The sequence below is a fragment of the Mauremys reevesii genome, linkage group 6 (genome assembly GCF_016161935.1).
Source record: "Mauremys reevesii isolate NIE-2019 linkage group 6, ASM1616193v1, whole genome shotgun sequence".
NCBI classification, from domain to species: Eukaryota; Metazoa; Chordata; order Testudines; family Geoemydidae; genus Mauremys; species Mauremys reevesii.
Window position 1 is genome coordinate 22223497 of NC_052628.1, and position 13845 is coordinate 22237341.

A 13845-nucleotide genomic window follows, 5' to 3' on the forward strand; every position below is an offset into this window, starting at 1 on the left:
TATACAGAGTGGCAATAGACACTAGTCAGAAATATATGCAGCCTAGATTCATACTTATTTCATAAGACATGTCGGATTCCTAGTCTTTAAGTCCAGAAGGGACCATTATCAATATAGTCGGAGCTGCGTAACAGGCTATTGAACCTTACTTTGTAATTCTTGCATGAAGCCTATCAAATGGACAGTTTGGTAAACCTTTTTTTTTTTTTAAAATGTAGCTGCAAATAAGATTTTTGCTTCTGTGTGTGAAACATCTCCCAAAAATATTGCTTCTCTTACATTTTGAACCCAAACTCTGATAATGCTTAGACAAAATTCTAATTTGGAACAAATTTTTATTTAAATAATTTCCTGTTAAACATACACAAGACAGAAAAATCTGTTCATTTTACAAATTTAATTTGCACTATATTACAATATCTGAGTAGTTTTTTAATAGGTGAAAATTGTTGCCATATTTTATCTTTAGTTACACTAAGTGTTTCTACTAGTTGATTTCTATAAATATTCATTTAAAGTTACTTTTCTTTTGATGTGCTATATTACCATTTGTACTGTCTGGAGCACTGAATGTCATTTCGTTAAAAGATGTATTACATGAGGTGATATTTCCTGAAGCTCTCCGATCTTGTCTGAGCAGGTAAGACTAGACAATCGTTTGTGGTGAAGTTTTGTGTCTACCACAGCCAGACCACTTTGATCAATGAAGCAGAGTCAGGCTTGGTAACAACTTGAATGAAAGGTTTTAGACAAAAGCTTGTGCTGCATGACATGATGTTGGTGTTTGGTTTGAGTCAGTGTTGCACCAATGCCCCACAGTTGTCATCGGGGAACTGTCACTGGAGGTGGTGCTGTTCAGGTGAGAGATACAATCAAGGTTCTGACTATTTGTAATCGTTAAAGATTCCATGACACTTCTAAATGTGAATCTAGGGCATTTTTCACAAGGTAGGGTGTTATGTCTATTTGGAGTCAAATTGAGGGAGAATTTAGATTACATCCAGAATTTTTAATTGTGTACGCTATTTTCCTATCCTAAAGTAAATAAAGACTATCATTTACAATTAACAACTGTGTATTTGTAGAGTTTCCTGTTGGATATGCTGCTTAGGCAGCTTCCTAATTCTACCTCAGTACTGGTTGTATTTCAGTGATTGGCAAAGCGATTCCTATAGGTGTGCATATATATGTAGGGTTTGTACAGCATTTGGGGCTGAAGTTACTATGTAATGTAAGGTGATATTACTTAGTAAAACATCTTATTTCACATAAAACATTCATATGTAAGATGAAACAGCCCTATGAATTTTGCTGGCTTTGGGATAGTCTGACACTGAATAAAGCAAGATTTCAAATTGTATTCTCGCATTTGAAAAATGTTTTCCTTTTCTGAACTGAAAGGCAGAAAAAGCTCATTTTGGATCAAATATTTTGACTGCTTAGTCAAAGTGGGTAAATCTTCAGTAGGAAATCTCTGAACACTTCTTCTGAAAGATTAAATGTTTTTCTGGATACATCAGTTAATTACTTTTGAGTTATTTTTGGCATGTGATGGCAGTTTCCCCAGATAACCATTTAAAATGATTTCTCTGTGGATTAGACTACCTCAGAGTTTCCCACTCTGTGAGTGGTGACTTCCAATAAAATTGGACACCATTTTGCAGGGGGAGGAGAGGTCTTCTGTAAAAAAAAATATATATATATATATAGCATAAAAATAAACTATAAATGAGAGAGAAAATGGATCTGCAATATAAGCCCTGTAATGGTGGTATAACTAGAAACCTAGGTAGTGCTGCAACCAATAGTGTCCTCGACTAAAGCAGTACTAAACCAGAATCTCTGTACACTTGGATTTACTTGACACTAAACGGTGTTTATATATAAAATTTAAAAAAAAAACCACACCCCCCCTCCATTATGAACACTTTCATTTTATGTCATCTATAATAAATATCCATGCATACAGGCCACGACAACATTGAGTCACTGAACTGGAATGCTGGATATGCCAGCTATAATTGATAGAGCCTGAAGGTACTTACAAGCATCATGACAACATTGTATATCTTGTTAGGTCTTTGCTGAAGCTCACTCTGGCTAAGGCAAGATTCAGAAAGATATGTCATGAAAAGGAGGGTGGCAAGTTGTTCCACAGACAGCTGAGAAAGGAAAAAAAAAAATTAGAACTATGAAGGCAAATATTTGATGGATGGGCTAATATTAACTAATTTGAAGCCACAATGTTCTCTGAGATGCTGATTGCCAAGAGTGGAGCTTTTGAAGCAGTTGCAACATTTAGAAACTATCTTTGTGACAGATGTTCCATCTGGAGGATTATTCTTAGCAAAATTTGAACCATCAAATCAATATCTTGATTACCCAAACTGATGCCCTCCAGGCATTTTGTATGATATTTCTATAAATCACAGCAGCGTAAGGCATTTCCCACTGTAGAAAACCTTATCTTTCTCTCTTTATAGCGACATGTTTTGAAATCCAGATTGAAGTCAATGGCAAAACTTCTGTTGACTTGAATGGGTTCAGGATTTGACCCATGATTTCAAAAGTTGCAGGACCTGACAGCAATTTCATCAGATAACACTGTCCTGCTGTGTTAGTGACATGACTGGGGATGACAAAGAGCAATTGCTTTCAAATCTCAGGAAAAGTGATCATGTAGCAATTCTGTTTTAATGAGTCAGATGTCTCTCTGGTGCTGCACATATACATTTTGTGAAATATCTTTGGGTCTGTTGTAAAATCTGCTCTGTTGTAAAACTGCGAGAATGCGCAACAGAAGAATGCTTATTCAAGAAATTTTGGAAAGCAGGCAAGGATTTGTACAGTCATTAAAAACAATCACGTACAATCTGCATGGATGATTCCAAGGCAGTGATAGGTAAGAAAAATGGTTTGATCACACAGATCCAAAATAGGGCTGTCAAGCAGTTCACCATTAATCGTGATTAATCTTTCTGTTAATAGAATACAATTTATTTTCATATTTTTGGATGTTTTCTACATTTTCAAATATTTCAATTACAACATAGAATACAAAGTTTACAGTTCTCACTTATATTTATTTTTGATTACAAGTATTTACACTGTAAAAAAAAAATAACCTACAAAAAATAGATGAACTGAAAAATACTAATACAAGTACTGCAGTGCAGTCTCTTTAATGTGAAAGTTGAACTTACAAATGTAGAATTATCTAAACACCCTGAATTCAAAAATAAAACAATGTAAAATTTTAAAGCCTGCAAGTCTACTCAGTCCTACTTCTTGTTCAGCCAATTGCTGAGACAAACGTTTGTTTACATTTGCAGGAGATAATGCTGCCTGCTTCTTGTTTACAATCTCACCTGAAAGTGAGAACAGGCGTTCTCATGGCACTGTTGTGGCCAACATCACAAGATATTTATGTGCCAGATGCGCTAAAGATTCATATGTCCCTTCATGCTTCAACCACCATTCAGGGGACATGCGTCCATGCTGATGATGGGTTCTACTCAATAACAATCCAAAGCAGTGTGGACCAATGCATGTTCATTTTCATCATCCGAGTCAGATGCTACCAGCAGAATGATTTTTTTTTTTTTTTGGTGGTTCAGGTTCTGTAGTTTCTGCATTGGAGTGTCGCTCTTTTAAGACTTCTGAAAGCCTGCTCCACACCTCATCCCTCTCAGATTTTGGAAGGCACTTCAGATTTTTAAACCTTGGATTGAGTGCTGTATCTATCTTTAGAAATCTCACATTGGTACCTTCTTTGTGTTTTTGTCAAATCTGCAGTGAAAGTGTTCTTAAAATGAACATGGGCTGGGTCATCATCTGAGACTGCTATAACATGGAATATGTGGCAGAATTCAGGGAAAAATGAGTCGGAGACCTAGATTAGGTTTGGAAGAGACCTCAGGAGGTCATCTAGTCTAACTCCTTGCTCAAAGCAGGACCAACCCCAACTAAACTATCCTGGCAAGGGCTTTGCAAGCTGGGCCTTAAAACCCACTTGGGATGGAGATTCCATCACCTCCCTAGGTAACCCATTCCAGTGCTTCACCTATTTCCTAGTAAAATAGTTTTTCCTAATATCTAGCCTAGACCTCCCACACTGCAACTTGAGACCATTACTCCTTGTTCTATCATATGCCACTACTGAAAATAGCCTACCTCCATCCTCTTTGGAACCACCCTTCAGGTAGTTGAAGGCTGCTATCAAATTCCCCCTCACTCTTTTCTCTTCTGTGACTAAATAAGCCCAGTTCCCTTAGCCTCTCCTCCTAAGTCATGTGCCCGAGCTCCCTAATCATTTTCATTGCCCTCCAGTGGACTCTCTCCAATTTGTCTACATCCTTTCTGTACTGGGGGCCCAAAACTGGACGCAGTACTCCGGATGTGGCCTCACCACTGCTGAACAGAGGGGAATAATCACTTCCCTCAATCTGCTGGCAATACTCCTACTAATGCAGCCCAATATGCCATTGTCCTTTTTGGCAAAAGGGGACACTGACTCATATCCAGCTTCTCGTCCACTGTAATCCCCAGGTCCTTTTCTGCAGAACTGCTGCTTAGCCAGTCCGTCCCCAGTCTGTAGCAGTGCATGGGCTTCTTCCGACCTAAGTGCAGGACTCTGCACTTGTCCTTGTTGAACCTAATCAGATTTCTTTGGGCCCAATCCTCCAGTTTGTCTAGGTCACTCTGGACCCTAAATCTACCCTCCAGTGTATCTGGCACCAACCCCATAGGCATTCCACTTGATACTGGCTGCCAACTAGACATTGAGCTGTTGAGCCCGACTATCTAGCCAGCTTTCTATCCATTCAGCCAATCTGTACTACTTTAACTTGCTGGCAAGAATACTGTGGGAGACCGTATGAAAAGCTTTGCTAAAGTCGGGTATACAATTCTCCCCCAAAGAGTTCAGTCACAAATTTAAGTAATGCATTTTTTTAATGAGTCGCCAGCATGGAAGCATATTCTCTGGAATGGTGGCCAAAGCACGAAGCGGCATATGAATATTTTAGCATATTGGCACATAAATGCAGTGCAGTCTACAAAAGTCCCACGTGAATGCCTGTTCTCGCTTTCTGGTGACATTTTAAATAATAAGTGGGCAACATTATCTTCTGTAAATGTAAACAAACTTGTCTAAGGGTATGTCTTTACTAGCTGCAGGATCGGCAGGCAGCGATTGATCCAGTGGGGATTGATTTATCCCGTCTAGTCTAGATGCGATAAATTGACCCCCAAGTGCTCGCCCGTCGACTCCTGTACTCCAGCTCGACAAGAGGCGCAGGCAGAGTTGATAGGGAAGTGGCAGCAGTCGACTCACCGTGGTGAAGACACCACGGTAAGCCGATCTAAGTACGGCGGCTTCAGTACGGCGGCTTCAGCTACGTTATTCACGTAGCTGAAGTTGCGTAACTTAGATCGATATCTCTCCTCCTCTCCCCCCTCCCCCCACCGTGTAGACCAGGGCTTAGTGTTGGCTGAACGAGAAGTAGGACTGAGTGGACTTGTAGGCGCTAAAGTTTTTTGCATTTTGTTTTTGAGAGCAGTTACGCAAGAAAAATCTACATTTGTAAGTTGCACTTTCACAATAAAGAGATTGCTTTATAGTACTTGTATGAGGTGAATTGAAAAACAGTTTCTTTCGTTTATCATTTTTACAGTGCAAATATTTGCAATATACACTTTGATTTCAATTACCACAGAATACAATATATGAAAATGTAGAAAAATATCCAAAATATTTAATAAATTTCAATTGGTATTCTGTTTAATTGCGATTAACTTTTTGTTAATCGCACGAGTTAATTGCAATTAATTGACAGCCTAATCAAAGATATTGCATACAATGCCTCATATCTTCACTCTTTCATAAACCACCAAGCACTTGTTGGTAAGATCACACTTGAAAAATCTGAAACAGGTCTTTCATGAAGCTGAGGAAGTAGAGAGCTGCTTCAGATGACTTCTTACATTGTGCTCTGATTACATGAGTTCTCATCACCAGCAACTTTTTGCACTGAAATGAGGTGGCTTTCTGGGATAAAGTGCTCATCAGCTCTTTGAACCAAAAGTACAGGTTTTCCTGAATGATGAGCAGTCTCCTCTTGAAGGTGTCTTCCATAATTCATCTTGAGTAGCACACTAAGTCTACCTTGCATCAAGTGGACCACTTCTCTCCACCAAGGAATTTGTTCATGCACAACAGGATAGAAGCTTTCATCAGAATACTTGTATTGGTCTTCCTGGAGTGAAGAGGAAACTTTGTCATTCCCTTGTTTCAGATTGTCTGGAGGGAACTGAGGAGATGGTCAGGGCCCAACAGGAACTCATAAGCACCAGGTAAGGAATGTTTGAATATAGCTGCAGGGCAGTTTTCTTCACAGAGGGGAACAAGGTGGACTACCAACTCTGTCATTCAGGATACTGTTGATTTGGCAGCACTGATTGGGCTGTTGCAAGCAAAACTGACAGACCTCTTATGTGACGAGACCATGCAACTGACTTCCTTTAGAACTCAGCAGATCTTGGCCACTTCGAAAGGAGCACCACTCCGCTTGATTAGCAGAACCCGTGACAGCTCCATTCCCATATCTCTAAGTCAGATTTCTCAACAATTTTTGGCATGTAGAAATCAAGTATGGTAATCGCCTGTTGATCACAAGTGGCTTAGGATTGTTCAATCTTGTGTGGAACATATTTTGTCACCATGACAGGCTCTTCCACCAGATTGGGTTGTGATTGTTTAAAATGTTTTATCTTTTAATGGGGTTAAATTTTTGAAGCTTCATGCTTAGCTGTTACAGTTACTCTGAGCAGGCAAAATGTTTTGTAAGGCTTACAGGGATTGAAGGAGGGAACAAAACATTTCTTACAAAGGAAAGGCTCTGAATTTTTTTGAAAACCCTGGACTAGACTATACTTTTACCAGTTTCCCAACAGAAAGTCCGTTGCTCACAGTGAAAGCATGAAAACTACGGTCCTTAAACTAATCTCAACAGTAGACGGCAATTAAAGAACATAGGTAGCAAACAGACATGCATCTTGGGGGAAACACCTGGGATGTAGTTTTGGTTTCTAAAAGTCAAAGGTAGCATGGACATAAACTGATTAACAAAAGTCTGTTTTTATTCCTAATTACAGGTTTTCTTGTGTCTTCAGCAGCAGGGACTGTTGATTTTAATTTCTTCTTGGTATTCTTTTATAATGGAAGTGGTTATATTTGCCTGCTTTTCATTTGGATAGGAAGGATAGTCTTGTGATTAAGGCACTAGCTTGGGACAAAAGAGAACTGTATTCAATTTCCAGCTTTGCCACAGAATTCCTGTGTGATTTTTGACCAAGTCTTGATCTCTCTGCTTCAGTTCCCCATTTGTAAAATGGGGGTGACAATACTGCCTTTCTCCCTTATCTGTCTTGTTTAATTGTAAATGCTACTGGAGAGGACAGTCTCCAAGTTTGTACTGTATCTAGCACAATGGGTTCAGTCTTAGTTGGGGTTGCTAGGCATTATTACAATAGAAATTCAGAATAGTAAGTGATATCCGTTTTTATAATTTTAAGGACTACATAGCTGTAAGTAACAGTCAGCCAGTAGATGTCAGCATTATTCTAAATATTCTCAACTCAAGGAGCACTGGTACAATAGTTCTTGGAAAGAATAGTTTGATGTAGAAATTGACATTTTGCCTGTGGAGGTATTGGGAGAGTCACTGCATTTCTAAGCTAAAAGTACCTTGGTAAAATGTGGTTTTTTTTTTTTGTTTTTTTTTTTGGTGGGTAATCATCATGTTATAGTACCAGACACAATTCTTCAGAGACTCACTTCAGTACTGAAATTATAATTATAATAAAATCAGCCATATTAAGGACTTTTGTATTAAAGAAATATGCAATGAAGCCAAGATAACCATGGTGAATTCTCCTAATGACCAGTGAAATCTCAGTTCCTATGAAAGTTAAGCAGCCACCTGTTAAAATGGCCAGAAACAAAGTAGTCTTCAGTAATGTGACCTTAGACAAGTTTTGCTTGATGGAATTATTTACAAATGAATACAAATATTCCAACAGTCAAATGTCACACATTTCTTCTAGTCGACCTTCATGCCTCTTGAGAATTCTTCGATCTACCTCTCTGATCCTGTTGTTTTTCACCTCCACTTCTGCCTCATCGGTAATGCCATCCTTACTGCTCTCTTTGTATTTTCTCTCACTCCCCTCTCTGTACCATTTTTCATGCCATCATTAGGGATGGAATGCCCTCCCTATCCTGATTCACTAAATCATCTCTCCACATTCATGTCTCTTCTAAAAGCTCACTTTTCTACAGTGCCTGCAAGGAGTGATTTTTAAACAAATGTTCAAAATTAACCCTTTCACTGGGCTTCCCATTGCATCACACCTCAGTTAGAACTTCTAGATTTTGCAATTGGATGCATGTTGGCAGAGTTTTGCATCCATTGGGAGGTCCACTAACAACAAAAGAACTTTGAGTTGGCATAAGGGTTGGCCTGTGCAAATCTGATGGCAGGATTAGGGCCTGTGATTGTAAATTCTCTGGGGCAGGGGCCATCTTTATTTTGTTTCTCCTACAGGGCTGAACACACAGTCAGTGCTTACAACTAATAAAGAATGAAGTGATAATAGCTGATATGAGAGAGTCCTTGATGTCCATATTGAGTATATGAAACAATCTGTTAACTTCAGGGCTATATAGTCTTTCTTTCTTGTATACTATTGTTCCCATGCTGTATAGTGATTAGTTTGTCAATTAAAATGTTTTATCACTGTTTGTGTGGGTCTTCTATCATTTGCCTCCAGTTATCAGTCCTTTTTGTTGAACTCATATTTTACTTGTTGTGATGGACCCAGGCCAGTTGTGAACAGCAGAGTAGTAGAAGGGAGATATACTGGCCACTGGATAAGCAGTTTTCTGTTCCCTGAGTGACCAGAGCAGGGGCTGCTCCAGGCTAATGAGAACACCTGACTCCAATTAACCTGCTAAGAGTAATGTGAGGCTGTTAAGCACCTGACTCTAATTAAGGCCCCTTTGGTGCTATAAAAGGGCTCACTGCAGTCAGGCCAAAGGGAGCCAGGGGCAAGGAAGTGGGAGCAAGAGGCGTGCAAGAAGCTGAGAGTGAGTAGGCATAGTGCTGGAGGACTGAGAAGTACAAGTGTTATCAGACATCAGGAGGAAAGTTGGGGGGTGAAGACAAAGAAGGTGTTAGGAGGAGGCCATTGGGAAGTAGCCCAGGGAGTTGTAGCTGTTGCGCAACTGTACCAGGAGGTACTCTAGACAGCTGCAGTCCACAGGGCCCTGGGCTGGAACCCAGAGTAGAGGGTGGGCCGAGGTTCCCCCCACAAACCTCCCAACTCTTGATCAAATACAGGAGGAATTGACCTGGACTGTGGCTTCTACCAGAGGGGAAGGTCTCTGGGCTGTTTCCTGACCCACAGGGTGAATCTGTGAGGTGAGCAAATCTGTCAATAAGTGCAGGATCCACCAAGGTAGAGGAGGAACTTTGTCACACTGTCAATGTTTCTCATTTCAGAATGATTCCTTTTTGGCTTTAGGGAAGAAGAGAAGTTGGCCATCACAGATTGTGAATCTTTGTCTCAAATGTGATGAAGAGTGGTGTTTGTTCAATAATGATTGAATTCTATATTCCCTCAAGCCCCCTTTCATGTTCTGCAAAATTATGTTTGGTAAAATCCAGTAAATACCAGCAAATAGCCTTTATTTTGAGTTGGGAATTTCATATTCTCTTGTCCATTACTGGAACAAAATACTTTTTCCCACATGTTTTGACTACATTATAGTGGCGCCTTTCACATTGCTATAGTTAAGGTTGTGTCAGCATTCTCATTATAAACTCTGTTTTTCAGGCATTTGTAACTTGGCTGTAACAATTTACTTCAAATTGGAAACTTGGTCTCAGCCCAGGAGCAATTAAGAAAAACAAATATGGATTTTATATAAAATTAATGTGGCCAATTTGAAGGGTGGAGGAAATTTAAAACTTGAGATGTTGAATACTTTAAAGTGGCAACTGTACATATGCAGTAGCTACTTTTAATTAGTGATGGGAAACTCAAGAACATGTCAGTCACAATCCTTTAAAACTTTATTTGGGTTCTCATATTTAATATCAGGCAGAGAGAAAGATAATGTTTTAACCCTACAGATTCAGATTTTTGTTCATTTACTATGTGTTAGGTGCCGGCAGCGTGTCTGTCACAGCATGAAACAGAGGAGGAGGTATGCGCTGTCCCTTCCTGAAGGAGGTTGCAAGAGAAATAAATCTTTAGAAGTTTTCAAAAAGTTCCAGAGGTTTATAAAACCCCCACATCCCAGAGCCACCCAACCAAGGAGACCATGTATCTATCTATCAAAGTTACAGATATGGCCCCTGTTACTATAGTATCTATGACTGTGTCACAATCTTCAATGTATTTCTCCTCACACCACCCTGTGGGCTAGGGCTGAACTATTATCCTTATTTTAGTGATGTAGAACTGAGGGACAAAGTACCTAGATGACTTGCCCAAGGTCCACAAAGGAAGCCTGTGGCTGAGCAGGCACTTGAAACTAGCTATCTCAAGTCCATGAGTAGACTTAACCACTAGACCAATGGCTTTCAAACCTTTTTTCTAGGGACCCAGTTGGAGAAAATTGCTGATGCCCATGACACAACAGAGCTGGGGCTGAGGGACAGGAGGGGCTCAGGGTTTGGGTGTGAAGATGAGGGCTGCATGTTGGGGCCAGGAATGAGGGGTTCAGGGTGTAGGCAGGGGGTTGGGGTGGGACTGTGGATAAGGGGCTCTGGGTTGGAGGGGTGGCTCAGAGCTCAGGCAGGGGATGGGGGTGAGGGCTTACTTTGGGCAGCTCCCGGTGCTAAGGTAGGCTTTCTGCCTGTCCTGGCACTGTGGACCATGCCGCACCTGAAGCGGGCAGCAGCAGGTCCAACTCCTAGGTGGAGGGGTGTGTGTGGCTTTGCAGGCACCACCAGCCCCAGCTCTCATTGGTCAGTTCCCAGCCAATGGGAGTGTGGAGCTGGTGCTGGGGCCACTGTGTGCAGATCCCCGTAGCCCTGTTGCTTAGAAGCCAGACCTGCTGCTGGCTGCTTCCGGGGCCCAGCACAGTGTCGGAACAGGTAGGCACTAGCCTGACTTAGCTGGGCAGCACCTCCAATGGGATTTTTAGTGTCCTGGTCAGTGGTACTGATCAAAGCGACCCAGTGCCTTACATGCTGCACCAAAGTTCAGGTCACGATGCAGTACTTTGAAAAACGCTGCACTAGACTATCTCTCAGCTTGTGTGATTGGTATTATACTCTTTTGCCAGGGGGGCATCCAATGAAAGTTTAGCAGCCCATGGGCTGGACTTTCTGTCTTGAGCAGCAGGGAGGGAAGGGAACAGTTTACCACCAAACTTCCTTCCACCTGCCAGCAGGACTCGGGGGGAGGGGACTCTTGGGCTGATTTCCCCCACATTCAGCCCCCTCTCAGGTAACTAGGGTCACTCTCTTATAGTCTCATATCAGCACTTCTAACCCTATCCAGATCAAGTGCTCTCCTTCACTGCAGAGCCTACAGGTGATTTGTAATTCTCTTGGGCTCTGCAGCTTTGGGGAGTTACAGGGTGTTTAGTGGGATCCTTTCCCACCCCCACCCCCGCATCTGTGTAAACCCTCATACAGCTACAAAAAATGTTCCCAGCTAGTGTTTGAGAAAGTGCCTTCCCATGATCCCAAGCGGACAGGGAGCACTTGATGTGGCTCAGAGACTGTTGACTAGCAGATCCTTTATGAGGCTTTAGATCTCAGGCAGAAAAAGAAGAGAGAGGGTCTGTCCCATATGTAGTCCATAGAATATCAGGGTTGGAAGGGACCTCAGGAGGTCATCTAGTCCAAGCCCTTGCTCAAGTTGTGATGCTTTATACCAATCTCTGGGTGCCACCCTGGAAGACAATAACTTGGCTTTAGTAATACACGTCACAGCTGGATTATAGCAACAGTCCATATGGGAATGAAACTGTCTGCCATAGAAAAATACAAAATGTACAAGAGTACACAATGCAGCAGAGTACCTTCCCAGCAAGCAATTCAAAACAGTTCTCCACTCACTACACTGGCAACCTGTAAAATAAGAACTGCTCTACAACATCAGCCCAATGGTCCATCTAGCCCAGTATCCTGTTTCTGACAGTAGACATTACCAGGGCTCTAGGTATGGGGGGAAAGGAAGCTGAGGTTTACCACAAGGCGTTTTAAATTTTTGCCACCCCTTAGTGGAGTGGGAGGGCCACCCTGCCCGGTATCGAGGCCGATAGGATGTTGAAGAGGGAGTCCAAGGGTAGTTCCACCTCCTCGGCCTGAATGTTGAGGCTTGATGCCATCCTTTTCAATAGTTCCTGGTGGACTGTAGAGTCCTCATCAGGGGAGGATGAGAATGTGGACATGGTACTCTGAGTACCCACTGGTACTGGAGGTCCCACACTTGGTTGCGTTCCGGGAGTGGAACCAAAGATGCATGCCCCACCAAAAGGGAGGCGGACAGTCTTTCTGAGGCTCCGGCCACCAAGCGAGCCCCCACAGGGGGCTGAATCGGGGGCCACAGGACCCATTGGTACCACGGTGCCGGGCACCCTGGGCCTGTTGGTGAACAACACCAAGTCCATGTTAGTCCCGATACAGCACATAGAGTTTATCGGGACAGTCCTGGATACGACATCAGCCAGGGCCTCCCTCCCACTGGACAGATTTGAGACCCTGAAAGGGCTCAATGACACAGTCACAAGGTTCCCTGTGATGACAGCCAGAGTGTGTCTCCAGCTCCTGGGTCATATGTTGGCATGCACCTATGTGATTCACCATGCCAGACTCAGGATGAGGCCCCTCCAGCTCTGGTTGGCTTTGGAGTTCTCCCAGGCCAGAGACAGGATGGACAAGGTCCTCACTGTGCCCAAGCCGGTGATCGCCTCCCTACAATGGTGGTCCTCCCTGAGAAACATTCTCAGCAGGGTCCCATTCAGGGGCAGGCCCCTGTCAGTGGAGCAGATGTACGATGCATCAGACCTGGAGTGGGGAGTCCATGTGGGGGACATTCAGACCCAACATCTGTGGTCCATGCAGGACCTTGCCCTATATAGAAACGTCAAGGAACTCAGGCCGGTGGCCTTCCGCTTTCATCTGGAAGGCAGGGTGGTCAGGGTTCTCATGGATAACACGACCTTGATGTTTTACATCAACAGGCAAGGCAGGGATTGCTCCTCTGCCAGGAAGCTCTCAGGCTGTGGGACTTCTGTATAGCCCATGACATTTGCCTACAGGGCTACCACCTACTGTGTGCCCAGAACTCATGGGTGGATTGCATGAGCCGAGACCTCTCAGCATGAGTGGTCTCTACACCCAGAGGTGGTGCTCAGACTTTTCCAAGAGTGGGGAACTCCACAGGTGGACCTGTTCGCTACTCGGCAGAACCGCCGGTGTCCCTGGTTCTGCTCTGGGGGAGTTGGGAGGGGGTGCTATCTCCGATGCCTTCTTCCTATCCTGGTGAGGCCAGCTTCTCTATGCCTTCCCCCCGATCCCACTGATCAGCAAGGTCTTGGAAAAGATAAAGACAGACAGGGCCCAGGTCCTCCTGATTGCCCTGGCGTGGCTCAGGCAACCTTGGTACGGGACCCTCACGAGCCTGACAGTCGCCCCGCCGTGGCCATTGCCATCCCACCTGGACCTTCTCTCCCTCCCCCCAACCTAGCGGCACTCCACCTCATGGCTTGGCTGCTCAATGGTTAGGCTGGGAAGAAAGGACGTGCTCGGAAGGGGTTCAGCG